Source organism: Ornithodoros turicata, chromosome 5 (assembly GCF_037126465.1).
Source record: "Ornithodoros turicata isolate Travis chromosome 5, ASM3712646v1, whole genome shotgun sequence".
NCBI lineage: Eukaryota > Metazoa > Arthropoda > Arachnida > Ixodida > Argasidae > Ornithodoros > Ornithodoros turicata.
This window is the reverse complement of record NC_088205.1, coordinates 28,457,512-28,463,846: the sequence shown is the minus strand read 5'-3', so window position 1 is coordinate 28,463,846 and position 6,335 is coordinate 28,457,512. Positions and strand designations below refer to the sequence as shown.

Genomic DNA, 6,335 nt, shown 5'->3' with positions numbered 1-6,335 from the left:
TGCGACTATACGAGTTGCAACTATACAATATTGCAACTATAACGAGTAATGTAATTAATTACTTCCTAAAACTGTTATCAGTGAAGGTAATGCTTTACAAAATATCCGCTCCTCTGCGTTTACCCCTTCCTCTCCGCCATTTCATAGCGAAGTGAAGACCTACCCATCCGCGCTTCTGTACGATATCCCCTGTCAAACATAACACAGGCTTACAAACAAAACAGGCTGTTTATTTCCGGACAGGAATTAAAAGAATTCGACATTCGTATCACATGGCCCACAGTAGGCCGGAGGTGGAACTGTTGAGAAGGTGAAGACAGTTGGGTGTGGGATTCTGTAAGAGAAAGGACAATTTAGTTAGGCAACGAGTATAGATCAAATAAATATATGACACACCTCCATCTTCGGGGGAACTTTGTATGTTCGAATACCTGTGCCCGAATAGCTAAAAGAGCTGTGAGGGCAGAGAACTTTAGAAGTGCTTCAGCGATGTTATCCTCTCAGAAATATATCAGTGTCTGGTATCGCTATTTAATTTCCGAAGTATTGCAATATAAAGACATGTTCATGACATGCTGTTATTTGCTTGCAGTAAGTTCGTTTAAAATGGTGTATGTACCAGCAGCTCCATCTTGAGAAGAGCTGCAGTATGTTTTCAAAGGGTATCCAAAATGAACTTCCGTCATGACAGATAGGACGAATGTGCCCCCCTCTCCCCTCCTCCCGTAACGCATCAAAGTTGCTTCTAGTATATTGCGTACCTTATGGCATTTTTACATCGTACGATATAGTAGTGCAATACTGACATTAAAAAGGAACATGAAGCAAAAAAAGCGGCTGACAGAGGTACCATTTAATGAGGCATTGACTGCAGATTACTACAGACTTTCGGACGTGGAAATCTCCTGAGCTTTCCTTGGTATAACGACTGTAGACGGCGGTCACCGAGCATACGACACACCGGTTATCCACTATACGCTAATAAGTGGTGTAACCTTATTCTGTGATGCTCACCCGGTAATTTAACCGTAGAATCCACCGCCGCCGTATGGGTATCTGCCATATCCACCGTAGCGACCATAGCCGCCACCGTAACCGCCACCGTAGCCGCCACCGTAGCCGCCACCGTAGCCTCCGTATCGTCGAAAGCGACCGTATCCACCGTATCCACCGTAGTATGGGCGACGGTATCCACCATAACCGCCGTATCCTCCATAGCCGCCGTACCCTCCGTATCCAAATTGCGCGTAGGCGACAACCAGGCACAGGGCCACAACGAGAAGAATAGCGAGCAGGGACTTCATGGCCTTAAAAGAAAGTAGATAGAGTAAAATGTGCGCTCAGTAAAATGCTTGAACGGTCCTTCTATACCCAATGGTGACACGTGCAGTGACGCTCAATAAGAACCACAGATATTCGGAAAACGTAAAATGTTGCGCATCCATCAAAGAGATGAACAATTAAGATCGGAAGGAGGAAAATGGCAAACACGGTCGAGAGGAGGTTGAAACATGTTTCGTTAATAATCATGTCGTAACTGGTTATCTAACACATGAGGTACAACTGTCTGATACTTATTTCTTACTAGCGTGATTCATTTAGCGTACCGTACCTATGTGTAATTCTCTCACAAGTATCATGCATTTTTCGAATCGATTTCAACAACAACAACAACAAATAAGTAATGATGATGTCGTGGGATGTTTCGCCGCTGAGGCAGCACCCTATCCCATTGCTTGAGGGGGAGAAGATGGTGAGTGATGACGAAGATGAATGTTCAGAGTTCACGCAGGAGCCCTTCAACAAAATTAGTAAGGAAAGCGCATTGCGCTATGATGCCATAATAACGTGACAATGATAATGTTGTAGCCTTCTCACTTGTTGCGGGAAGCGAAAAATATCCGTTTACTCAGGAATATTGCGCAAGTATTACTAGGTCGTTGCACGCATAATTTTTATGCGTGACTAGCTGTAATAAATAACATATTTACGGTTGTGGTTTACGGCCTTCAAGCACGCAAGACAACGAGGGCTGTAAGCATGACTCTTCTCACTGCGTTACGTTTCACAAACCACCCATTGAGAACAGAGATCATCAACTGTAATTATTTTTTTCAGTCGACCGTAATCATTTTTAACAATCAAAGCTCGAATAGCACGGGTCACCAAAGAACATGCAATCGTATTTAGTACTGGGCTTGCAGTTCAGTATATCTGGAATCTCGTATAGGTAGGGACTCAAACGCGAACATGACAACATGGCTCTGAACGACTCACCTCAGTGGTTCCTCTGTAGCCGCGAGACAGTACGAACAGGTTTTCACTTTTGGGGTTCCTTTTATATGGGTCTCCGCGCACTCCTTCCGAGCATCACTGTCGCTGAGCATCCCTTCCCCCTCCTCGATCCCCGTCCTTTGCCCCCAACACGTGTCTGCGCCCCCTCCTCTCCAGACTACACAAGGGCTCATGGAAGTCTCGTACAAGGGCTTGTTGTGGGAATTCCCCTGCAGTGAGTTTGGGGCAACTTTAAATCTTCTCGAGGCGGCGGCTCTTCACCCGTGCTGACCCCGATGACCAGCGATGCACGACACAAAGGGCTTCTCGAGCAAACTCGGTATTATTAAACGCGCAGATTCATCATTGCGATTGCATATTTGAGCACTCGTGTACGCTCGTAAATGGTCATTGTCATTGTTATACTAAAATACATTGGGGATTTACGTTCATAATGACGTTGAAGCCTGAATCGACGTACCAGGACGGCCGCGTGCAGTACGGAACATTCCGGACTCGACAAAACAGAGTAACGATGAAGGTCACCAGAGCAGGGAAACCACCTTCCAGAGGACGGGAGACGCAGTTGAGATACATCCACGAGTGAGGTGCATTTCTTATATTAGCTTCGACGATATGTCAAAGTGAGAAATTTCACGTGTTTTGTTGATGACACACGAGCCGAAAGGTCATTTTAAGGAGAGTAATCTTTCGTTATCTGTGTGGCAGTTGCCTATTCCATCTGTGGGACAGCGACGGGGAGGGGGGGGGGGAGGATCGTTTATTTAAAGAAAGGGGAGGAGAGGACGAAAATGGGTGATAGAATGGGAAGATGGTGGGGGAAATAGTAAACGCTTTCATATGTTGGGTGGGTTGCGTTCATAGGTGGGGAAGTTACTTTTATTTTGTAGTGCACTACCGTTACTCACTACTTTTTCAAGAAGTAACGCGTTACGTTATTCGTTACTGTTGCGGTAGTTGGTAACGCGTTACTAACGCCGTTACTTCTAATAAGTAATGCCGTTACTTTTGCATTACTTCACCAGTTGTCCTTATAATATGTACCATTTTTGGTTGAGTCACATAAGTGCATTCCGCAAATCAATAGAAGCAGTGTTGGGCACAAACAAGGGTCACGCATGAACACAACTTACATATACGATTTATTGCAACGCAGAAGTAGTTGATGTTCAAAATTTTCATCTGTGAGCTTCGCCCGTTGGCCTGAGAGGACGCCTAATGACAAGTGAGTGCTCCTTGTCAAGGTTGATAGAGACGGTGACCTTTTAAATCACACAGTACAAATCCAAACAGCCAATCCCTTGGTACTTTGTTACTTGTTCAGAGGGTAGAGGCTATTTTTCTGCCGCTTATGCCCAATTCGTCCGTAAAATACCAGAGAGAGTGAAAAACAGATGTGGTAAACAAAGGTGACATCTCAACCAGGGTAGGTCAATAACCCTTCTTTTGCGTTCTTCGTGGGTGGATGTGACCTTCTTGTTTGTTGAAGATGAATAGAAAAAATCGAGGATTTTCCCGGATTCCGCACGCACGGTCCTCGCTCAAGCTTTTCAAGTTTAGACGATGAAGCAATGTTCCCGAACACGCAGTAACGCGTAACGCCGTTACGCGTTAGTTATTAAAAATGTAATGACGTTACGTTACTCATTACTTTTCTCCCAAATGTAATGCGTTACCATATCTCACTACTCGAATGTAACGCGTTACCGGTAACGCACTACCTTGTAACGCGTTACTCCCCACCTATGGTTGCGTTTAGGTTATTTCTGGTACATTGCAGCAGTTTTTGCGGAAAACAAAAAGAAACCCTTTGTTACGTGCCTAGTTAAGCTGTTCGCACGTCCTCGCGTAGACTGGAGGATAAAGGGCAACCTCCATGGAGCGAATTTTTGCGACGAAGTTCGCGCGGCAGACTGCCATGCGCGTTCCGCCGCCAGTTGTTCGCCGGCACCAGCTCCATGGAGCGAAAAACCAGCGGACGGCGTCGGGAAGTCATGCTGTGATGTCACTGTTGCCAGGTGAAAGCTTAGTGAAATCAATTGCTCGAAAAAGTGCATTTAATGTCACAAATTTTGCAACTAAATCCAACATCTGTCTGAAAAGATGCGCCCAGTAACGTACTGAAAAGCATATTCACTACTGCGAACAGAAAATATGTTTCTTGGCAGAGAATGCCTCACGTTCTAACGATGCAGTTGGCGAAACAGCGAGCAGACGACAGCATCCAGTTGCAAGAAGAGGACGACGACGATGATTCACGAGAGCAGACGACCACGTGCAGGCGATCTGGCGTAGATTCGTAGCGGAAGAGCACTTTGATTGGTTCATCTGCAGTTGACGCTTCCGGAATCGCGGACGCTGGACGAAAATATCTGGCACGGGCAGATCGGCGGCGGACGCTCACATTTTTGACGCCTCGCGCAGGGCGTCCGACGCTGAGCGAAGTTCGCAGCTTTTTCGCTGTACATTCGCTCCATGGAGGTTGCCCTTCAGCTGCGGACAAACTGATCATTAGGGCCCGGGACTTTATGCACGAACATATTCCAAAATATGCATGCAAATATGCACCAAATATACATATTATGTTGCTCCGGAAGCTTTTACATACCTTGGAACTGTATAAATACGCAAATTGTCTAAGAAACGTTCTACAAATCAAAATGCACATCTCTTATTGGCAATTGGAACGTAAGCTCACGCATGCACACACAGGTACTCCTCGTTGGTCATTGCGGTATGCCACCGTAGCCATACGCAGGTTTTAAAAGGTGCACAGACACACACATATGCATCTTTACATGGGACGATTTAGAGTTTCCTGCTTTGCCAGTTACGAAAGCCATGTACCGCGAGAATGTGCGCATGTCACTGCATGTTGTTCCGTCGAACTATAGCTACCAACCCCATCTACACCTTTCCTTCTTTCTTTTTCTTCCTTTTCGTCTAATAAATATATCCCCCCCCCCCCTTCTACACCATGTGCAGACAGCTCTTCGTTGTGATGTTTATTGCCCTCGAGAATGGCGCTCACAGACTGTAATACTTTGATTTCCTTATTTTTGTCAAGTACAACTTGAACTCGCTGACTACTTGTCGCATCTTTAGTTTTGAGAAGGGGGTTCTGGGGGTGCTAGTGGTGCTAGCTGAATCCACCGGTTGCATAGCACGAAGCAGCCGAAAAGTAGCGTAACTTAGATGTGTAGCTGCACTCTTAAATTTAAAACACCCTTTAGGGTGTAATCCGGGTGTAACTGGGGTGTAAACTAATTTTTACTCCCAAATTACACCAGCTCGAAGAAACATCCTGGGATGAGGGGTGTTAAATGGGTGTAATAATAACGTAACAGCTTATTTACAACGTCCACTGAGCTCGGGTGTAAAAGAGGCGTAAAATGGGTGTAGCGGGCATAGAGCTTTTACATGAACTGTATTTCTTTTGAAACCACAATGATATGCTTCATGTTACCTACAGATGCATACAATAGGGCACCTCAGTAGAAATTTTGAGTCTACACTCTAAATCCTGTGACGAACATGTGCCGGTTAAAAAAGTTCCCTCAGAAAGTACAGCCGGTACACAGCCGTAACCGTCTGGAAGCAGCCGTAACAGCTATCAAATAGTAAGCTCAACGATCCTTATCGCCAAATATGTGTGCCCCGCTGAATAATATGTGTGCCTCCTGAGCCGTATACTCGTGTGCTTGTCGAATAATCCGTGTGCCGGCTGAATATGTGTGCCTTCGCCCTTCGCTGGAGCGTACTACGTTGTTCCGCGCTCCGCCCGTGAGGAGTGACGTGGCACCGCGTATTCCACCGCAGCAGTGGAGTGCAGCTGTAGCTTCCACAGTTTCGCCACGAAAACCACCGCCCCCCTTGACCACGTGATCATCCGTAACGAATCACGACAAAATAGCCGGAAAACGGCGCCCAAGAGCGCGCGCTGGCTGATCGAACTGCGCATGTGCGTTGCGTGCCCTCTCCACACCCTCTCCTCCCCCCCCCCCCTGTTCCGAGCGCTTCGCCAGGTCATCCGCTAATAT

General features: G+C 46.3%; 1 long non-coding RNA gene across 1 annotated transcript; it reads right to left on the bottom strand.

Annotated features, from left to right (window-relative positions):
- Nucleotides 1-209: 209 nt before the first annotated feature.
- Nucleotides 210-2,382, bottom strand: LOC135395436 (uncharacterized). The gene is made up of 3 exons (XR_010423085.1): nt 2,278-2,382; nt 1,015-1,307; nt 210-334 (listed from the first exon to the last, which is right to left on the bottom strand). It is a non-coding gene; the product is annotated as an uncharacterized LOC135395436 (long non-coding RNA).
- Between the last annotated feature and the right edge of the window lie 3,953 nt (nt 2,383-6,335).